At 42.4% G+C, this 23,780-nt stretch overlaps 1 long non-coding RNA gene across 2 annotated transcripts; it reads right to left on the reverse strand.

The window, feature by feature from the left end:
- Positions 1-318: 318 nt before the first annotated feature.
- LOC147915374 (uncharacterized) lies at positions 319-19,132 on the reverse strand. 2 transcript variants are annotated; one of them, XR_015553958.1, is made up of 7 exons: positions 19,029-19,132; positions 15,900-16,033; positions 13,363-13,406; positions 12,581-12,612; positions 10,071-10,150; positions 6,206-6,284; positions 319-4,998 (listed from the first exon to the last, which is right to left on the reverse strand). It is a non-coding gene; the product is annotated as an uncharacterized LOC147915374 (long non-coding RNA). The 2 variants fall into 2 exon arrangements; XR_015553957.1 differs by lacking the exons at positions 319-4,998; positions 6,206-6,284 and having other exon boundaries at positions 7,373-10,150.
- Between the last annotated feature and the right edge of the window lie 4,648 nt (positions 19,133-23,780).

Here is a 23,780-nt window from a genome sequence, read left to right on the forward strand (position 1 = left end):
GTAAATTTTATGTTATGTGCTTTTTACCACAACTTAAATGCGTATATGTGTGTACAAGTATATGTGTGTATATATAATGGCACATATCTGTGTTCTGTGAATCCACCATGATTCCTTTACAATACTATTAAATATAATAATTTAAATGAAAATTACTAGAGATTTAATATTTAATTTTTTTAACTTAATAATCAAAATTTTAATAAATAACATTTAATGTCTAATAATATGCCTGCAATATATATCAAAAAATGTCTTAACGCAGTCAATTCTTATAGTTTATGCTAAAAAAAAAACAGTAAGAAACTATACATTCTGACCATGATTTCATAATAATATTAGCTAACATTCATTGTAAGCTTACTCTGTTCTAGATACTATTCGTATTTTTATCTCATTTAATTCTCACACCAGCCCTATGAGGCAGGTATAAAACTGAGGCACTGAATGTTACAGTCATTTGTGCAAGGTCACAGAAGTAATAGACCCAAACTTTGAACCCACGCAGATTAACACTACTCCCTGCTCTTAACCCCCACGTTATGCCATCTCTCATCACCACCTCCGTCCCTGGTTTTCTCTGTATGACAGCGTATATATTGATGTGAGCCTGAGTAACTATGTTTAGAGTTAATGGGAACAGTGGCCTGCCCACCATCCCCCAGACAAGGGGATGGAGAGGAATGGTGTGATCAAGTTACCATGTCATCATATGGTGTCATAATCCACTTCGTCCTAAATCTGCTGCTTTCCTGTCTCCTTCCTCTCTCCCGGAAGTTCCCCAGTGGGCTTGCCATTGGGGCACGCTGGCCTCACTTCAGACCCTAGAGAAGGCACACTCACTCAAGTAAGGCATCTGACAAAAATATGGTCCTTGCTACTTCAGAAGGAGAGGAAAAACTGTGCATAGATGAGCATAATTTTTTATTTGATTTGAACATTCGATTTCATCCGTATGTAGCATGTGTTTCATTATACAGGCAACAGAGCTCTATTAAAAACAAGGTTCCAGAACGCCATTCTTGTTTGCGTAATTCTGTGAAAGAAGTTTCAGAACTATGTTCCTGCACACATCCCTGTAAAAATAGTGAGATGTATATATACATATGTATAGACACGTATAAGTACGAGGTAAGATATCATAAATATAGAAGAAGTGGAATGGGCAATCATATGTTCAGAGGAGCTGAGAAGAAGTACAGCAGACAGAGCCTGGATTTTGGAGCCAGACTTCTCTTCTGGCTTCACCACTCTCTAGTGAGGGGGAGCTTGCACAAAGTAATACACTCAACACACACACACACAATCCTAAAAGAGTGGTTCCTCTCTGCCTGCAGGATAATGGCGACGATGATGCACAAACCCACAACTAGGATTGGATTCTTCCATCTGTCCCGAATCCTTGCCAAAAGAGTCACAATTTTTCTAACTACCTTCTAAGATCTTAACCCAAGAGAACCTGACGGTTTTGTCCATCACTCTCCCTGTAAGAAGCTCAACAAAGCAACTTTCCCTCCCTCTTTGTCGTGTGGCAGATTTTTGCCTCACTCCCTCCCCTGGCTGAGGGCCTCCTGCAGATAGAAAAGCTTTACCAGAGAGTCAGTGGAGAGCCTGTTTGCAAAGCAACACCGCACAGCCCACACAAGGGCCCCTTTGAGAAATGGGAAACTGTCAGGAAGGTGGATAGAATGAACCTGATTTCCCATTATTTTTTCAAATAAATGGAGTCCAGTTTGCCTCAGCTATAATCCAGGCATAACATTTATATGAGAGCATAAAATACTACACAGCTGTAAGTAAAACAATATGTGTGTTCCTGAATAATAGCGATACCACTTGCCAGTAAGACTATATTTTGACCAAATAAAAGATGACCTAAATTTGACTCAGTGGGATGGGATTTACTACATGATTGCTTCTTGAAAATAAAGGCATAGAGATAGGGGGATTTCCTGAGGATAGAAAGAAACAGACAAGGAGAACAACAGAAAAATGGGATGGAAAGTTATATGACTATGACTTGATTTGAAAGCTCCAATTGTACAAAGAATCAAGGGCATTTAACTCTAAATATGTAGTGTGTCTCTCCCAAATAAAACCTCATTTTACATCAGACGTCCATATTGCAAAGTCCCACATGGGCCAACATCAAATATATAAAGAAGTGAGTTTTCAGCCATAACAAGGAGACAATCTTTGTAAACGCTCCTCTTTACAAGGGTTTTTATGCATTTCTCCATTCCTCCTTTCATTCATATGTATGGCCATTTAACAAATATGTATTGTGGACTTAATATGTAACAGGCTTTCTAGCAGGACAGGAGACAGCCCTGCCCTAAGGGAGTTCAGGAATGGAGCCATTTCAATCCAGTGTGGTAAGGGCCAAGATGGAAGGAATCTCAACACAAGGTGCCGCGTACCACGGCAGAGATGTGCACGAGGGGTCCTGAGACCACACACGACAGGACGCTTAAGTGAACCACAGAAACCAAAGTTGATAACGCTGGAGCTGTGTTTTTAAAAGGGAGGAGTAAGTCAGAGAAACTGGAAAAGAGCAGGGCAGCAAGTTATCATCCCCATCACGAACACTAACAGGTCAAGCTCCATTTTCATAGCTCTTCAACACACAGTCACATTTGAATAATCACATACTGTTCCCAGATGCTCTGGTAAGCGTATGCATTAGTTAGGACTTAGGTATGGCTGATATAACAAAGATCCGAAATAAGAGTGACCTCAGCAGCTCAAACTTGATTCTTTCTCACATAACAGTCTAGGCTTGCGCAATCCAAAGCTATTGGCAGCTACCAGCTGGATAACAACAGTCTTTGTGATTTGTTGCCCCACCATGTCTAGGAGGGTGTATTCGGACATTCGGTCCAAAATGGAGCACCTCCACATCTCAATACAGCCGGAGGGAAGCGGGGAAAGACAAAGGGGAGGATGCAATATTCCCCTTTATCAGTGCTGCCCAGTGCTGCACAGATCACTTCTCTCCATACGCTATTGGCCAGAACTTGGTCACGTGACCACCTGGCTAAAGGAAGCTGGAAAAATAGTCTTTATTCAGGGCAGCCATGGACACAGCTAAAGATTCTTATTACATAGAAGAAAGGGAAATGGATGAGATGGAAACTAGCTGTCTCTGCCACGGCACATGAGCCCTCCTCTTCCTCTCGTCCTGTCTGAGACAGCCACAGATTTTAAAGGGCCTCCCAGGAAACTACTGGAGAATCCATACACATCCTTATGCACACACGCACACATACACACACAAATGTAATACACAGTTAACCATAAGTTTTTCATTTAAAAAAAGGAAGATAAAGACTGTAGAACCTTATATCAGTTGATACTGTAAATTAGATCCAAGACTATGGCCAAGAGGTCGGAGCAGGCTCTTTCCACCAGTACATACCTAAAGGGACACACAGAGTCTAGGAATCACGTGAAAATGGAGGCCTCCATCACCTTCTCCTCTCCTGACTTCTTCTCCTGCAACGTTCTCCCCCCTTATAACCACCTCTTCCATTGAACCAAAACTTGATGAAATGCATTGGCCGGGTGATGAGAGCATGCATGAACATATTAGGAGAGCAGGCTACGGTAGAGCCAAACGTACATTACTCTATGGGTCAAAAGAACCAATCTACTCTCAGCTCTATGATTGAGTTAAATAAACTTGAGAAAGTTATTTAATCTTTTTGTGCATCAAGTTCCTCAGTATCAAATGAAGATAAAAATATTTCCCATTTTCATAGGCTTATAGAGGGAACCAGCAAAATGGAATATATGTGCATTAGTTTTCTATTGCTGCATAACAAGTCACCACAAACTTAATGGATTAAAACAACACCCACTTATTATCTCATAGTTTCTGTAGGCCACAAGTCTGGGCACAGAGTAACTAGCTTCTCTGTTCAGGGCCTTTCTGGGCTGAAATCAAGGCGTCATCTGGGGCTGAATTCTCATCTGGGGCTCGAGTCCTCTTCCAAGCTCACAGGCTGTTGGCAGGAATCATTTCCTTGTGAGTCTAGGACTGAGGTCCCCATTTTCTTCCTAGCTGTCAGCCAGGGACCACTGTCAGGTGCTGGAGGCTGGCCACAGTTCCTTGCCCCCAGTGACCAGCATTGGCCCCCATAGTTCACAACACAGATGTTGTTTCTTCCAAGCCCGCCAGAGCGAGTCTCTCTGACTTCCTCTTCTACAACCAGCCAGCGAAAACCCTCTGCTTTGAAAGGGCTTATGCAATTAGGTCGGGCCCCTCTGAAAACCTTCCTCTCTTAAGGTCAACTGATTTGGGGCCTTAGTTATATCTGCAAAATTCCTTCACAGGAGTGCCTAGATTAAGTGTATCCAATAAGTGCGAGATGGTGTGTGTACACCAAGGGTGGAATCTTGGAGGGCCATCTTAGGGTTCAGTCCTTTGGCTCCCAAAGATTCACATCCCTCCCAAATGCAAAGTATAGTCACCTTCTCCCAAGGTTCTGGAGGGTCTCATCCTATTAGAGCATTAGTGGTTTTGCAATAAGCATAAATCTCGGTACTTTGTGGATCTAAGTATTCAGCTAAGGTCCTCCTGCATTTTCCAAGCTGACATCACATGCTCTACAAGCTTGACTCCTTTCTCTAACTCAAGCATTCTTGCCATACTATTTTATTCTTCCATCTGGTTCTCTCCAGGGATGTTGCAAGGTAGCACCTCATTCTCTCTTCTTTTTCAGTCTATGTTGACTGTGTTCCCAGTGATATTTTTCTGTCAGCATCTGTTTAAACTGGTTGAGATACAGGCTTTGCGGTCTGGATTCTTTTCCTTCCTCTGCCACATTCTTCCATTCACCAAAAAGGCAATATGGTATCATGGCAAGAGTAAGGACTGGGAGTCAGGTAAATGTAAAGTCAGATTGTCTTCCAACACTTTTTAACTGAATGTTACTTAGCCTCTCTGAATCCTGCCTTCCTCCTCTGTACATCTGGGATAATATCTTCCACATAGGGCTGTAGGGAGAATTAAATGACATAATATTTATGAGAATTAAATGATACAACATTCACAGCATATAGCAGATGTGAATTCCAAGCCCTTCCTCTCTTTCCCATCTCCTACCCCACATAATTACTTCCCTTCCTTCCTTCCTCCCTATCTCCCTTATCTTCCTTCCATCTCCATCTCAAAGAGCATCTAAAACTGGTGATGCAGTGATGACCACAGTATATCACGTTAAAAGATAATTGCCCTGCAAGTTCATCCAAATTTATTCCATTTGAATGCCAACATGGTCAGTGGGTTTTGATACCAACCAATCATTTTCGTGCGGAACCATTATGGTGACAATGCTATTCTCTCATTGTCCTGACCCCAGTTTTCATGCTTTACTTTAAAAATGTGCTTGGACTGTGTTCTCACATACTATTACTACACTCTACAGATTTATGCTCCTTAGAGAAAGGGGTCTGGTCTTGAAAGTGTTCCAGATCTATCCCTTATAGAGATGGTTAGGATAAAAGAAGGATTAATGGTCCAAAGCAACATAACTAAAGAGCTGAGGCTGCCCAGAGGGAAATGTTAAAGACTGCCTGGCACAAGCAAGCACTTTCTGGCAAACGTCTGGAAGTGCTGAAATGAAAGGGGCGGGAGTCGTCTACTTAAGTAATGGTCTCCAAGGCAAAACATTGGGAGCTAGGTTCAGCCACCACAATGAGCTCTTATATGTATGTGACACAGACTTAACACCAAAATTATACTGGTCACAAGCCTTTTATTATAATGCCTAAAGCTGATTGTAACTTGCTGTTGTTTTTTGCAAACATGATGTTGGTCACATGAGAAGGGTTTCAGAAGCAAGTCTCCTTGATTTAACATTTCTACGCTCTAGAGCTGGCCCCGTGGCGCAAGCGGTTAAGTGCGCATGCTCTGCTGTGGCGGCCCGGGGTTCGCCGGTTCAGATCCTGGGCGCGCACCGATGCACCGCTTGTCAAGCCATGCTGTGGCGGCGTCCCATATAAAGTGGAGAAAGATGGGCATGGATGTTAGCCCAGGGCCAGTCTTCCTCAGTAAAAAGAGGAGGATTGGCAGATGTTAGCTCAGGGCTGATCTTCCTCACAAAAAAAACATTTCTAGGCTCAAGCCATCACCAGAACATGGATACAAATACCACTTCTGGAAAAAGAATAGAAGTGTCAACCAGGGACCTCCAGTTCTCACCTCCATAGCTCAGATGCCTTCTTCATCAAGGTGCTGTTAAGCAAGGATGTAAGGGAAAGGATCATCTTTCCACTGAGTTCTGAAGATTAAGACAGAGAGAGTTCATCAGCTCAGGTAGATGATGCCAAGTCAAGCCCCCTCAGTAAAAAGGCCTATTTATAAATCATTAGAAACTCAGGGTGCCAAGAAAGCTACTGTATTCGTTCAGTATTATAGGCAGAAGGCTTGCGTTTGCCAAATGCTTTACAACCACTTTTTATGAAGTATTACTCATAATACCCTGGGAGATAAATGAACAATATAATCTCCATTCTATAACTAAGGAAGCAAACAGCCATGGAGGCACTCTGGAAGTGAGTAGCAAGCTAATGATAGACCCCTGGACCAAACTCTCCGGTCAATGCTTCTCCTAGTAAACCACTTTGCCTTGTAGCAAGAATGTCCTTAAATTGATATAAAACAAGGGTGTAAGTTTAAAATCTGAGCCCAAGGGCCGGCCCCATGGCTTAGCGGTTAAGTGCACACGCTCCGCTACTGGCAGCCCGGGTTCGGAACCTCGGGCACCCACCGATGCACCGCTTGACTGGCCATGCTGAGGCCGCGTCCCACATACAGCAACTAAGAAGGATGTGCAACTATGACACACAACTACCTACTGGGGCTTTGGGAAGAAAAAGGGAAAAAAAGGAGGAGGATTGGCAATAGATGTTAGCTCAGGGCCAGTCTTCCTCAGCAAAAAAGAGGAGGATTGGCATGGATGTTAGCTCAGGGCTGATCTTCCTCACAAAAAAATAAATAAATAAATAAAATAAGATCTGAGCCCAAAAGGCTGACCTTGGTGAATTGCTACTTGGACTTTAAGATGGGAGAGTTTACTTCCCACTATAATACAGGACTATTTGATTGACAGCAAGTGTATTAGGGTACAGTCACAGCTTCTGTAACAAGAGGACCCTAAAACACAGTGGCATAAACAAAGACAGAACTTTATTTTTGTCACATATGATAGTCCAGAGGTAGAGGATCCGAAGGTAGCAGGGCAGCTCAGCTATCCTCAATATGTGGCTTTCCATCTTTCGAGTCCAAGGTGTCTGCTCCAGTCTCACCATTCCCAACCAGCAGGAAGGGGATGGGGAACAGGGCACAACACAGAAGTTGTACCCACTCACTGTCACTCACACCCCATTGGCCAGAGCGGTCACTTGGCCATACCAAGCTGCAAGGGGGGCTAAGAAATATAGTCTGGTTGGGTAGCTAAATGCCCTGCAAATACTGGAGAGTTGTAGAAGAAAGAGAAGAACAGATACTGATGGAGAAGTAGTGGTCATTGTCTCACTACACTTAAGAGGCAAGGATTTACAGCACTGAGACCCAGTGTTCCATCTCCCCTGCCCCAGTGGGGACAACTTTACAGAGCAATGTTAACCCTGAGGTGAGTAAGAAGGAATCCAGTGTCATGAAAGAAGCCGGATATTAGGACCCAGATGAACTGAGTTCTGATAACTGCTCTGTCGTACGTTAGCTATGAGACCTTGGGCAAATCATTCAAATTCTGGGTCTCAGTTTCCTCATCTATAAAATTAAAAGTTCGACCAAGTGATAACTGAGGTTCCCTCTGGATCTTACACTTAATGAAGTCAGAGTAGACAATATAACAGGGGAGACGTTGTAATATAACATATCCCCTCAAGTTGACCAATAAATGACCAGAACTCACATCATGACAAGTTTTTAGTCTTAAATGAAGTGTATAAAATGGGCTCACTTTATGAAAATCATTGCATGATTTAGTATGTAAACGAGTCTCTTATTCTTGTAAATGAGTCTTGTATGTTCATAAAGTTTTAGTCTCCCAGAAATATTTACCAGACCTACTTGAAAGTTTAAAAAAAAAAAAAAAACTATTTTTCTTAAATAAACTTTCACCTGTCTTCAATAAAGAAACAGCAATATCTGTAAAATTCTAGTGGATCACTACCCAGTTTCATCTATAAGCATAAATTATCATGAATACCTTACCAAAGGTTAATATAAAGCATATTAGCTACTTTAGACTGTTCTAATCTTCATGGTGAGTGCAAATATGTTTTATATATACTTTCCTCAGTTATATTCATATAAATGTCTCCCATTAGTGTGGGAAGTATGAAAGTCTAGCTTCTGGAAATAGGAGATAACTGAACCAGAATTCCCTATTCAGCCTGCTGAACGTTTTAAACATATTCTTACCAATCAACAATCATCATCCTTTGAGGGTCATTCAAAGCTAATTTGATTGACTATAATAGATGATGAAGCTGATGGTGGCGAGATATAGCCAACAAAGCTGTTGTTCTTATATAAACAGTAAAGTGGCTCTGAATATATTTCTGACAATAGTAATACAAAATTAACGGAAATGATATGCTGCCTTCCAAGATGACTACTTTTGAAGGCAAAAGCCTATAAATGTTGTTCTGTTTAATTTGATTACTTTTATAAAAGTCTCGTAGCTTTATAATTAGAAAATAATTACACACTGTGTGAAATGAGTGCTTCGCATGTGCCAGCCATTTTGCTAAACACTTTTATGTGGATTTATCATCTGAATGTGATGAAAGTGTGTCTGTCTCCATCTCTTACTGCAGAATTTGAAAGTTGCCTGCCAAGATCCATCCTTGCTTTCTTCCTTAGAAGAGAGCCCCTATTTTATGTGAAACTTCAATGCCCTCAACCAAAGCACTAATTTACCAGCTTACCTCGCAATTAGCCGTGACCAACGAGATAAAAAACAGAAGTTGAGTGAGGCTTGCAGAAAGGAAGGGGAACAGATTGAAGGTATGTGCCCCTTTGTTATTTCCTATTTCTCCTGCTGCCTTAAATTTGGATGAGATGGCTGGAGCACCAACTGCCATCTTGTAATTTACAGATGGAAACCACAAACAAAAGATGGCAGAGGATGAAGATAAAAGAAACCTGGGTGTCTGGTAAAATCATGGAGCTGCCATCCCAGCCCATGCCTATCTACCACCAGACTTATTTTATACAAGAGAAAAATAAACTCATCTGTGACTAAGTCACTATTATTTGGAATCTTTTGGTTTATACTTTTGAACCTAATCCTAACTGATATACCTTTCCTCATTCTTTTTTAAATTTATGTATTTATTTATTTGGTGTGTTTTTGTGTCTGAGGAAGGACAGCCCTGAGCTAACATCCATGCCAATCCTCCTCTTTTTGCTGAGGAAGACCGGTCCTGAGCCAACATCCATGCCCATCCTCCTCCACTTCACATGGGAGGCCGCCACAGCGTGGCCTGACAAGCGGTGTGTTGGTGCACACCCGCGATCCGAACCCGGTCCGCCAGCAGCATAGTGTGCACACCCAACCGCCACGCCACGGGGCCGGCCCCCCTTTCCTCATTCTTACAAATAAGAGAATTAAGGCTTAGAGAGTAGCTTGTCTAAGGTCCAAAAGCTAGGCAAATGTAATGGAGAGCGAGGACTCAAGCCCAGGCAATCTGACTGCAGAAACACACACCTCTCAGAGCCCACATATGCTTTAGTTTACTGGTTAAGAAAGAAAGACATAGCATTTGTCCATTCACTTGTATTTAGCCCCAACACAATGATATAAAATCACAGAAGTGGCAGAAGGTAAAGTAAGGTAGACTCTCTAATAATCCAACGTTCTAAGATTGCTGAGTAATTAGTAATTATAATTATATAATTGATCTGCTACATAAGTTAATGAAACTGCAAAGACCGGTATTTAATGGTGAAAATCAACTCTCCTCCCACACCAGACTTCAGAAAAGACTTCTCAGGAGGCCAGTAATGTGCTCAGACCACACAACTAGCCGTGTATCCTCCTCCATAGAAATACTTGTCTTTATGCATGAAGCTTTCTTGCTAAGCAGGGTCTTCTTCACAGCAGGATCCTTCTCAATTTTCTGGATTGTGTGACTAATGCGAAAAGGAAGACATAAGTCAGCAGTGATAATATAGAAGATATTCCGCACCTGCAATTAAATAATGGTCATGCATGTAAGAGCTATATTTCTCAACAGAATACCAGGGAAGCACAGTTTTTCCATTTGAAACCACATTCTCCCATGACTTCATATGAAAGCCAAGAGCAACCAAAGTCTCATGTATGGTTTCAATGCCCAACCAAAATGAAATTCTACTGTATCCACCACATTTCATTGTACTGATTAGAATGAACCCTAAAGAGTTTCATTAAAATTAAGGCCTATAATTGTACAGAAAAAGTGGCCAGATTGCAATGTGGCCCATCCTGTCTTCCCAGAAATTGTGGTAATTGACATAGGCCACCACTTAATCACCGGAGTCAGCCTGATCATGAAATCACTGAAAGAGACCATGACCAGTTCCGAGCTCTGTGCAGGAAGACCAAAATCCAGGGGACTGCTCTTATGAAAACAAAGTAGCCATGGACAAAATACCTCAGACACTCAATCAGGGCATGGAGAGCTATGGAAGGCTACATATCTAGATTTTTCTCCTTGTCTCTAGGAGGTTTGAACTGCAATTCTCAACCTTTGTGCTGGATATGCATCTTTTGCCCCTCTAGATCTTCCCTTCTCCACCCAAAAGGCTGAACTGTAAGGACTACATCAAATGGCTCTCTTGTCCCCGGCTTCTGGTTGGGCTTAGCCAGTGCATAACACCAGCAGATGATGGAGAGAGGGAGTCTGTCTTAGTCAGCTCTAGCCGCCATAACAGATGCCACAGGCTGGGTGGCTTAAATAACAAAAATTTATTTCTCACATTTCTAAAGACTAGAAGTCTGAGATCAAGATGCCGGCCTATTCAGTTGCTGGTGAGAGCTCTCTTCCTGCTCGCAGATGGCCACCTTCCCTCTTCTTGGTAAAGAGAGAAAGACCCAGCCCTCTGGTGTATCTTCTTATAAGGATACTAATCCCATCAGATCGGGCCCCCACTCCTGTGACCTCATTTAACCTTGATTACCTCCTTATAGACCCTGTCTCCAAATACAGTCACACTGGGGGGCTTAGGGCTTCAACGTATGAATTTGGAGGGGGCACAATTCAGTCCATAACAGTCAGAGTCTCCATTCTAGTGGGCCACTGAGAGCTGGCTGAGCCCCTCACTGAAATTCTTAGCTCCTATCCAGCATCCCTCTCCCTAGAGCTGTCTCTCTCCAGGTTCCAGTAACCCACTCTCTTGCCTCACTCTTTCCACCCTAGGGGCCATAATGGCTCCCCACAGGTATCTACCCTGGTATACTGCATCTCCCTCATGGTTCCCCTACACCCTGCCCAGCCCACACTTGACAAACTCTCCTGGCATGACCTAGAAGCACTGTGCCATTCCTTTCCTACCCAGGCCCCAAAATAACTTTTGAGCAGGTGCAACAGGTATATGGAAGTTGAGAGCCCTGGAATGAGAGTGAGGGGACCTGCAGGAGTTCCAGCAGCGTTCCAGCACTCGCCCACCACATGGCAGGACTAGCCACCCAACTTCTCTGCATCTTCACCTTCTTCTTGATGCAGTGAAGACATAGATGGTCCCTAAGATCTTGTCTAGATGTAAGACCATTCTACAGATCTCCTTCACCTTCCCTGCTCTTCCTCCCTCCTCTTCCTCTTACTAACTCTTCTCCTTCTACACACACATAGCGCCGCCACATCCACACAAATCCCAAGTGTCAACTGATAAAGAATAAGGGGGCAATAAGGGTTAGAAAAGGAACAAAGAAAACATTTCTTTTCTCTCCACACATATTAATCTCAGAACCACTACAAAATTAGACTTACCAAATTCCATTTAAAATCTTAATATGGATTTAAAACAATTTGGCAATGTGATAATTGCCATAAATTACAACTTCATAGTTAAATAGCTCAGGTTAAAATTGCTTCTGTATATTGACATGCCCAAGGTTAAGGAACTATAAGTGGGTTTCTGGTCAGCTAATTCTAAAACAATCCACCCTGGACTTCTGTTAGCATTTAATTAGCACAAAACTGCCACAAATGCAAAACAATCTTGGAATGTGATGTCCAGAAAAGAATTCAACCAATTTATGGTTGTCAACCACTTGTGCAACTTGAGCCTCGGACAAAACAGAGCTCGAAGCCTTCTCCCATTTCCAGTTATGTAAACCACAAAATCAGCTGCTGCCAAGAGTATGCATAAATGTAATCCCCAATTTTCCAAGTTAAACCTGGGTGTGTACTACAATGATACAGATAAGGCTGATCCTCAGAATGAGGTGGAAAAGGGCATAGGCTAGAGTCTAGGGTCAGATCTCACTCTACAGCCTTCTACCATGTGATCTTGAGCAAGTTATAGGAGTTCCCTGGGCCTCAGTTTCCTCATTCATAAAGGGAAGATAAAAATGCTTACCTAATCCAACAATCCCACTTCTGGACAGACACCTAAAAGAATTGAAATCAGGGTCTCAAAGAGATATTTGCACAGCCATGTTCATAGCAGTATTATTCACAATAGCCAAGAGGTGGAAGCAACCCAAGTGTCCATCAATGGATAAATGGATAAGCAAAATGTGGTATATCAATATAATGAGATATCCTTCAGCCTTAAAACGGAAGGTAATCTTGTCGCCTGCTACAGCATAGATGAACCTTGAGGACACTGTGCTAAGTGACATAAGGCAGTCACAAAAAGACAAATACTGTATGATTCTACTTATATGAGGTACGTAGAGTAATCAAATTCATAGAGACAGAAAGTAGGATGGTGGTTGTCAGGAGCTGGCAGGAGGAGGAAAGGGTTTTCTAAGAAGAAAAAGTTTTAGACGGGGCCAGCCCGGTGGCGTAGCAGTTAAGTTGGCGCACTCCACTTCGGCGGCCGGTGTTTGCAAATTCGGATCCCGGGCGCAGACCGATGCACTGCTTGTCAAGCCATGCTTTGGTGGCGTCCCATATAAAGTAGAAGAAGATGGGCACGGATGGTAGCCCAGGGCCAATCTTCCTCAGCAAAAAGAGGAAGATTGGCATCGGATGTTAGCTCAGGGCTAATCTTCCTCATGGAAAAAAAAAAAAGTTCTGGAGATCTGTTTCACAATAATGTGAATATACTTAACACTACTGAACTGCAAATTTAGAAATGGTCAAGATGGTAAATTTTATGTTATGTTTTTTACCACAATAAAAAAAAATACTTACCTCATTTAATCTTTGAGAGAATTAATTGCTATGAGTGAAAATGCCTGGAAAACAGTAGATGCTCAATAAATGTTACATCCTTCTCACTCCTCCACCTCATTTGAATGGCTTGTAAATTATTAAAATCATTAAAGAAACTGCCAGCATCCAAAACATATGGATATGGGCAGGAAAGGGGAATCAGGCCCCATCTTACTTTCCTCACCTCCATCTTTCTTTTTCAATTCTTTGAACCCAGGCCAGGTCATCATCCAACTCAAAGCCTCAGGCCCACTACTAAGGACAGAGTCTGCCACCCACTCAGGAGGTACTTGATACGTGATCCTGTCACCTCATACCCCAGAGCTGACCTCTGGGACCCCAAAAGCAAACCCTGCCTCTCTTTGCTCCAGTGAGAAAGGACCTGAGACAATCTCTTCTGTGTTTCTCCTGCAGTTTTTAAAAAGTAGCAATATATTCATTCATTCACGCACCTAACAGCATGTGCCCATGTGCCAGGTGCTGTCCTAGGTCCTCGGGGTACGGCAGTCAATAAGAGAGACCAGGGACTTGCTTTCACAATGCTTACCTTCTATTAGCCTTCTTTTGGGGCTCATATGATTTGTCTGTTGCCACCTCTGTGCCTTTGCCCATACTGCCCGGAACGCCTTCCCTGCTTCTCTTTTCCATTCAAATAATACCCAAGCTTTTCAGTCTAGCTCATGTCCAAGCTCCTCCTTACACTCCTTCAAGTTCCTCTCTTCTTGTCTTTGAGTTCTCCTCTCCCCAACAGCTCCTGCGCCTGGAGCCTTCCCCACATGGTTCAGTACTGGGTGATACTGCTCTCTCAACATGGCTTGGGATTCAATCTTATTTCCTAACTAGATTATGACTCCTTGATGGTCAAGGTCATTTTCATTTGTCCCCTCATCCCCCCATAGGACCCAGCACATGGTGTTTGCTGGAAAGAGAGTCACACTTATTAGCTTCTTGAATTTTGGGGTGTGATGTGGAACATGTCTTCTTGGTGTGAGGGTGGCACAGCAATCTGTTCTCTGTGGCTGTGTCTATAAATTTCTGCCTTCCTTAAATTATATTTAACTCAATATACTAAAATAACTTCTATCAGAAGTATAATTTAGGGGAATAGGGTTAAACACACACGTTTAAAGGGACATCTGTATTGATTTTTCCAAAAACTCCAATGTATATTTTACACTTAATCACTCATACTTTCAACTGATTAAAAAAAAAGTTCTTATATGTCTAGTACTGTGTGTAGCAGAGGAAAACTTTCCTCTACCCTCTCAGGTTCTGTGAATAGGGCCTGAAAATTAAATTGATAGAAGACAGATTAACAGGAGAAAAAGTTTATTTCATACGTACACAGGAGGTCTCACAGAAAAGAAATGAAAACCCCAAAGAAGCAGTTAGACCTGGAGGCTTATATACCACTTTAACAAAGGGCAATAAATTGTGGAGAAGTAACTAGACAAAGGAAGGGAGGTGGTTGGGGTTTCCAGGGGTGTTCAGTTGTGGGAAGGTAAATATATAGGGGAAATTAATGGAAGATAAGGGTTATTTAGCAAGGTTTGTTATGCAGACTCAAGTTAGTGACTTCTCTGTTGATGAGAGTCATGTCTAGTGATTAAAAGTCATCGTCCTCTTCCAAGTGTGGGAGAAGAAGACACCTTTACAGTGAAAATTTATGTTACCATTACAAAGGGACATTTATACCTTGCTTTTAGACAGAAAGGGGGAAGGAAGAGAGTTAATTGCCTTCAACTCAATCTTTACGCCAAAGTGGCATATTGTGGGTGGCGTACTTTGATTCCCTTCATGTGCTAAATGGCAAGAGGGTAAGAGGGACTAGAGTGACAAGAGAAAAGATTAGACCAGACAACAGGTTTGTCAACAGATTTAGGAAATGTTTGTATAACTGCATGGAGGGTTGTAAACCGTTATTTAAAACTAACTTCTCTCAATTCTTGAAGTTTGATTTTAGAATCCATATTTATTTTTTTGTTCTAAGTCTCTTTGAGGAGGAGGCAAGAAGGACAATCTGACCCACAGTGGTAATGATACATAACAGCAAAAAATAACTCCAAGGAAACACTTCAGGCCTGAATATCTGTGTGCAGATATGCAATAAACAATCCTCCATTAGCTATGGAAGATACAAACTATATATCTTCAACAAAACAAGAAATTATAAAATCAGTAATAGGGCCGGCCCTGTGGCTTGGTGGTTAAGTGCGCTCGCTGCGATGCTGACGGCCCGGGTTCGGATCCCGGGTGCGCATCGAGGCACCACTTCTCTGTCCATCCTGAGGCCGAGTCCCACATACAGCAACTAGAAGGGTGTGCAGCTATGGCATACAACTATCTACTGGGGCTTTGGGGGCAAAAAATAAAATAAATAAAATCTTTAAAAAAAAAAAAAAAAAAAAAAAAAAAAAAAAATTAAAAAAAATAAAATAAAATCAGTAATAATATTGCCACTTTGAGTAACATCTCACTACCTAATTCCAGAAAAGGAAAAATAAATTTTTCCTTACCTTTTGACTTTCTCCGTTTCAAAGCAGCATGTAGAGAGAACACTGGATTGAGAAGCAAGACTTGTGTTCTACACCAGTGTTGTCTGATAGGAATATAATATTAACCTTAAATTTTAAATTTTCTAGTAGCCACACTAAAATGAACAAAAAGAAACAGGTTAAATTAATTTTAGCCCAATATACCCAAAATTCATCATTTCCACCTTTAATTAATATAATTATTGAGATATTTTCCATTTTTTCATACATAGAGAAAAAGATTCTTCAAAATCCAATGTGTATTTTATGCTTACAGCACATCTCAGTTTAGACTAGCCACATGCCACGTGCTCAACAGAAGCGTGAGTCTGGTGGCTACTGGACTGAACAGCGCTGCTCTCGACTCTGATCTCTTGGGAATCACCCAGCTACGTGACCTTAGATTTAACCTCCCTGTTCCTAAACTCCCTCACCTTTAAATTGAGAGGGATAAATAAACAATCCCCCAAAGTTCTTTCTAGTTTAAATTCTATTGTGTCCATCACTTGTGTACCAGTGGGAGGACAGCCATTCCCCAAACTCCAAATACAGTCCATGATATTTACGAATAACATGCTACTTTTTATGTAAAATTAATATATGTCTGTTGTAAAAAAATTTGAAAAATACAAAAAAGTGTGAAAAACAAAAGAAAACAATCTATAATCTACCCAAATATATCTACTACTAATATTCTGATGAATTTCCTTCCTGATTCATTTTTTTTAACTCAAGGAACAGTTGAAGCTTTGGGAAGCAATTAATAAATTACTTTATTCTTCCTTACATATTTAAAAAATATCTTTTTAAAAGAATACGTATTTTAAAAATACACAAGGATTAAAAAGAAGTCATTTAATTTAGTTCCCAAGAAGACCAATCTACCTTGCATATACTTTTTTGCTCTGTTTCTTTTTTTCTTTTCTTTCTCTTTTTATTGAGATATAATGGATATATAACATTGTATTAGTTTTAGATGTACAACATGATTCAATATATGTATATAGCACAAAATGATCGCCACAATAAGTTTAGTTAACATATGTCGTCACACAGTTACAAAAGTTTTTTTCTTGTGATGAGAACTTTTAAGATCTACTCTTGTAGCAACCTTCAATTATACAATACAGTATTGTTAACTATAGTCATCATGCTGCACAATATATCCCTAAGACATATTTATCTTATAACTGGAAGTGTGTACGTTTTGACCACCTTCATCCATTTTGCCCATTTGTGTATATATATATATATATTTTTTAAACTGTTCTATTTTTTTTTGTGCTGGTGTGAGGAAGATTAGCCCTGAGCTAACACCTGTTGCCAATCCTCCTCTTTCTTGCTGAGGAAGATTGGCCTTGGGCTAACATCCACGCCCATCTTCCTCCACTTTATGTGGGACGCCTGCCACAGCGTGGCTTGATAAGCAGTGCATAGGTCTGTGCCCAGGCTCCAAACCTGCAAACCCCGGGCCACCAGAAGCGGAGCATGCGAACTTAACCATTATGCCACAGGGCCGGCCCTAATTTGTATATATTTTTAATATGAAAAGCATCCAAATCATTTTCTTTCAAAATCAGTTCATTACAGGGATCTTTCTTTTATCCCTCATGTCATTTCTGTAGCCTTTTATTTCCATGATGTGTTATTTGGGAGTTTTTAGTTTCTGTCAATTTTCTCTCCTCTCTCCCCATTTGTATGCAAGGTCACCCATTTGGGGGCCCCAAAGACTTATTACTGCTGCTGGTCAAGCCACAGACCCAATCCTCTCCCAGGGACCATGTCCTCAGCAGTGTCAGAATCTGTTGTTGGGATGAGAGTAACCAGGCAATCCAAGGGCCCGTCTGGCTACTAAGTTAGGCGATTATTTTGGATCAGCACCTCAAGGCAATGGTAAAATTTACTCTGAATTGCTTCTGCAAACCTTCCTGAAGGTTCTTTTTTAACCCAGTATTTAGTCAAAATAAAGGCACTAAAATAACTATTGAATACTTAGTGTACTTATCCGTGGGAGTTGTTTGGATTTTAGAGAGGGATGAAAAGAAAATAGGGTTTCATCCCCTTAAAATGCCTCCCTTTACTTTTCTTTCCTTTTTTTTCATTTCTAACTCCTTTTTGTCTTTCAGAGGGAGGCTTGGGATGTGTGTGTGTGCGTGTGGTATGTGTTCTTAATTGTCAAAAGTGCACAGCCAGAAGAGGAGAGGAAATGGAATTGAAGGTAAGTGGGGAACCACCTCGACAGCAAGACGCATGTTAGAGAGGCCCTGTATCTCCTTACATCCTATACAAGGCCCGGGCGCCACTCCTGAAGCCCCCATCAGGACACCCCCACTCTTTGATATGCTAATCGTGGCTCTGGGTTGGTTCGAGCTGGCAAGAGAGCAGAGGCTTTCAGATGGCTGACACGTTACAAAGCTGCAAACTTCAAAGCCGGGTTTAAAAGGTTCTGTTCTCATCCAGCAAAATAAGTTTGCTTTTTACAATGCCGAAGAGAAAATCCCAACAAATTAGAGTGGAATCTTAAACAATGAAGCAGGCCCGACTCAGGAATAAGGAACCAATCAATGCTATCAACATGGCTTCTATCTGTCCTTAGGACTTTAATCATTTCCAGATGATAGCATGCATCTGATTAGGGTCCTCTGGCAGCTCTCGCTTCCAACACGGCCCGGTGAAAAGGAGAAGGAACAGGAGGCTCCGAGGCTGGAGTCCGAGATTTGGACTCATCAGCAGGTAACATTCTACCTTGAACTGGGCTAAGGTGATTTCTGGCAGAAAGGAAATCCAGCAGAGGGCAGGACTTCAAGCAACGCAACTCATATCTTTTAGAAGCACATAGTTCTTTTGATTCCTGACAAAAATTGAGGTCCCTCCCCAGGGATGGCCTTAGAAGTATGTAAAGTGCCTGATTTCCTCCATTATCTGATTTTGTGATATGTCTGTCCAGGTTATGACCCCAGTAGAGCACACCCACCCTACAATTTGACCATTGTTTAAACTTATCTCTTTGGCTCTTGAAGACTATTGTAGTCTTTGTCTTAGTCTGCTTGGGCTGCCATAACAAAATACCATAGACGGGGTGGCTTAAACAACAGAAATTTGTTTTCTCACAGTTTTGGAGGCTGGAAGTCCAAGATCAAGGTGTCAGCAGGGTTGGTGTCTGATGAGAGCTCTCCCTCCAGGTTGTAGGCAGTCGCCATCTCACTGTGCTTTCACAGGATGTCTCTATTGTGGGCACGCTGTGGGGGAGGGCTGTGCTCTGGCCTTTTATAAGGACAATAATCCTATTGGATTAGGGCCCCACCCTTATGACCTCTTTTAACCTTAATTACCTCCTTATAGGCTCTCTCTCCAAATACAGTCACATTGTGGGTTAGAGCCTAAAGGGGATCAGAATACGCCACCCCAAAATAGACCACTTTGACATAAGGATTATTTTGAGCTGAAGGCGATTGGGAATCAACAGATCAGAAAGAAGGCTCCTCAGAGCTTCCCTTATCTGACTACAACCAGCAACTTCTGGAAAATAAAGCCACCATAAATTCCCTCTTCAGAATGAATCTACTCCCAGAAGGGCAAACTAATAAAACCCAGCCCAAATCCCTTCTCCACAGGAGTTTAATGGCCCTGAAGGAGACAGAAAGACCACTCATACCTGTATAGACAAACATTATCACAAACTTTCTTATCTCTTGTTTGTTCTCCTAAAAACCTATTTGTCTTTCCTAAGAAACCTATTTGTTCTTTCCATAAAAGCCTTTTTCTCCCTCCCTCCCTTTCCCCTACTAGTTTAAGTATATAAGCCTCAAGCTTTAACCGTTTAACCAGCCAGCTCCTTCATTGGTTGGCTCCCATGTACATATAAAAAACCTATTTCTCCCGTTACCGTGTTTTTCGTCAGTTTAATTCACAGGCCTCCATTTTTCAGAACTTAAGAGGATAGAGAAAAGTTTTTTCTCCCTTCTAGGCTTCAACATATGAATTTGGGTTGGCTTCGGGGCAGGGAGACACAATTCAGTACACAGCAGTCTTTAAGCTTCCACAGTTAACCAAAACTCTTATACATAAGTTTGAAGAACAAACACAGCAAGCTAGAGGCAGAGCTGTGTCCATGCGGAGAGAATGGGAGGGGAATGGGGCTTGATGGACTGACCGAGATGGCGGTATGCCTCACTTCCTCCCTCACAGTTTTACCTGGGGTCTTTACTAACTCCAGCTTTATTGATCTTAAAAGGACTGTCTTTTCCACTGGCTAATGGATATTTGCGTGGACATGTGTGAGTTAGGGGGTGGTAGAGAATGTTGAGAAAGAGTTGTCATGGCTTTGTCTTAATGGTCCCAAAATATGCCTCTTTGGCAAAAGGATTATTTTGAGCTGATTATTCTTGAGAAACTGCAGACACAGGAGAATCTCTGTTACCCTTTTGTAAGGGACATTTACATGCATAAAGAAATTCTCCATTTGTAAGTGTCTCCCACACTCAACCAGGAAAAGGAGGATGACTCTACAACCACAAAAAACTCTTATCAATGGAGAAGGCACTCACTGAAATCTGCATAACAAGCTTGCCCTTGTTTACTGTGCTTTTCCTGGTCACCTCCCTTAACTGGCCTCCCCACGACATCTTTCTTTTGTCTTTACTTGAACATGATATTTAATGTGGTGGCTTGGGCCATTTGGGGGAGTTTTACTCAGTTTTCCTGGGTATCTCTCATGTGTACATGTTTTAAAATTTTTGTTTTTCTCTTGTTAATCTGTCTTTTATTACAGGGGGTCTCAGCCACAGAACCTAGAAGAGTAGAAGGAAAATTATTTTCCTCCCCTATAGTGAACTTAAACCTGAATTTAAGCTGTGTTCCTCCTAGGAGTCAGCTCATCCAGTGGGCCTGTGGGGCAGCCCTGCAAGTAGTCTATTTGGGGGAGGGTCAGAACATCATCCTAGGGTAAAGCCACGTGGTCCCCATCTCCAGATAACTGTGGAACCTAGTTCTCAAGGACTCCTGCCTGAATCACAGGGAGAGAAGAAAGAGTGAAAAACCAAAAGGCCTTTTTACTAAACTCTCTGGGAGACCTTGAGAGCCCTGCTTGGGGATAAGAGTATCATAAAGGTGGGAGAAAGAATAGACTGCCAACCCCCCACATACACATACACACATACATACACACACATATACATACATACACACATACACTTATTGAAGGGGAGGAAGACTATCCTCTACCCACTCTGAGTCCTTTCTGGCTGGGCTACAAATTAAATTGACATGAGACCGAATCGCAGGAGAAAATCAAACAAAGCTTTATTAACATGTATACGTGGGAGAAAGCAGGGAAACTGAGTTTCTCGACAAATGGTGGAAGTTTTCACCTTAAATTGCATATTCAGGTAGACAAAGGAGGATGTTGGGGATGAGGGAGTCGGCTATGGGAGATTACCAGAAAGCACAATGAATGAGACTATGCAGATTTAAGTCCTCGCCTTCTGCACAGATAAGAGTTTCTAGAGATGAGGTCATCCCCCCTTCTTCCTAGTACAGAAAGGGAGATACCTTTACAAACGGAGATTTCTCTTACACAGAACTTTGATAAGAATGGGCTTAGCAAGGACCCTCCCAGTCTATTGCTTTTAGGCAGTTTGGGGGAAGGTCAAATGTCCTTCAGAGAAAATAATCCAAGTAAAGAGACATCTAGTGAGGTGGCCAGTTCTGGTCCCCCACAGTATACACACATATACACACACATACACGCTTGCACATATACACACATGCACACACATACACGCACACATACACACATATATACATGCACACACACATACACACACATATACACATGTACACACACACACAGTCTCCTGTTTGGGCAGTTCAGGACAGCCCTGCCCTCCAGGACCCCAACAGCTCCAGAAGTACCAGGCGGCTGCAGCTCCAGCACCTTTGCCTCCACCTGGCACTGGCACTAGATGGTGGAGTTGGGAGCAACAGAAATGGCTTCCACCTCCTCTGGGGGCTGAAGTGGCTGACAAGAAAAATGGCCATATACGGCAAGATGAACTGCATGAAAAAACTGCATAGAAAAAATACAGCAAACGGTTTTCTTTCCCATATAGATGGCAGTCTAAATCTCACACCCTTTGAGATTTACATAAATCTCACTCAAACCCCCTCTCCCGTATCCAGAAGGAAGGCTAGCATCCTCTCCCTGATCTCTAAAAGTTCCGGAGGGCTTGGCTGCTCAGATCTGCTGCTCCCATTTCCCGTTTCCCCTTCACTCTCAGTCCCACAGACACTTCACCTCCTCAGCTCTTTTCTTCTCCCTGCCCTTTTTTTTTTTTTCCATTTCTTACAACACCATCTACACATGGCTTTGGGTGTAACAGACTTCACTGAGGGTGTGGGGAATCGGTGATGGGCGGGGGCAGAGAAGGCCTCCCATCTCATCATAGCACTTGAAAGTCCTCCAGCCACCCCCACCCTGTGAATTTCTCACCCGCCCAGAACTGCACAGCCCCTGGCTACCACCTGTCACACCGCAGCTCAGCCCACTCCCCGGCCCTCACACCCCGCCCTCTGCTCGGCTCACCTCTCGCCTCTTGCTCCATCACCACCCACGAATTCCTCCTCATTCTTATGCAGAGCAGTGTGACTACAGCTGTCTCTCTGTGCCTGCATCTACCAGGGTGCGTAAAGGGCCTCCCTCTTGCATCTCACCCTCTAAATGTCCTGTCAAGGTATTTACCAAACAAAAGATGACTTACTCCTGAGAGGAATTCTGCTACTTCCAGAGGGGCAGAGGCAACTGTAGTCCACTGTGGTTTAAAATAGTATTTTTACCTCTACTACAAGTATTTTCCATACTTTCCCCACAGGCGTGTATTAGTTTCTAAAAATTTTTTTTTTTTTTTTTTTTGTGAGGAGATCAGCCCTGTGCTAACATCTGCCAATCCTCCTCTTTTTTTTGCTGAGGAAGACTGGCCCTGGGCTAACATCCATGCCCATCTTCCTCCACTTTATATGGGACGCCGCCACAGCATGGCTTGCCAAGTAGTGCATCGGTACGCGCCCGGGATCCGAACCAGTGAACCCTGGGCCGCCGCAGTGGAGCGCAAGCACTTAACCGCTTGTGCCACCGGGCCGGCCCCTAAAAGTTTTTTGAGTGAGAGATCACATAACTATAGGCCAGTGGTTCTCAACTGGGGGAGATTTTGCCCCCAGAGGATATTTGGCAATGTCTGGAGACATTTTTGGTTGTTGTAACTGTGGGCATGGGGGTGCTACATGTAGTAAGTAAGTAAGGTGCTACACGTAGTAAGTAGAGTAGTAAATAGAAACTTACTACATGTAGTAAGTTTCATCTCAAAATTGTGAAGGGATGCTAAACATCCTACAACGCACAGGACAATCCCCCTCAACAAAGAATTATCCGGCCCAAAATGTCAATAGTGCTGACGTTGAGAAACTCTGCTATAGGCCAATAAGCATTTACCAAGAGTAACATAGGGACTCTCTGTTCCCCTGTTCTAAGTGGAACCAATTAAAGGAAGCCATTCCCTTCACTTTGGCAGAATAACAACTAGGAATTATTGAGAACTTATCCTGCTCCTAACAACCCTATAAGGCAAGTTGCTTTCCAATTATCATCCCCTTTTTAAGGAGGAGGGAACCAAACTAAGACCTAAAGGGGGTAAATAATTTGCCAAGGTCACACAGACAGTCAGTGGTAGACCCAGGATAACCTGAGACAGAGATGTATATGTCAGGCAGGGAGGCAATCTTGTTGACATTCACACTTTGGTCTTAAACTTGCCACACACAGATATTTCTTGCATTTCTACCCCATTGCTAAGCAAACAGAGAAGGTGC

Source organism: Ceratotherium simum, chromosome 13 (genome assembly GCF_057802395.1).
Source record: "Ceratotherium simum simum isolate JZ-2026a chromosome 13, ASM5780239v1, whole genome shotgun sequence".
NCBI lineage: Eukaryota > Metazoa > Chordata > Mammalia > Perissodactyla > Rhinocerotidae > Ceratotherium > Ceratotherium simum.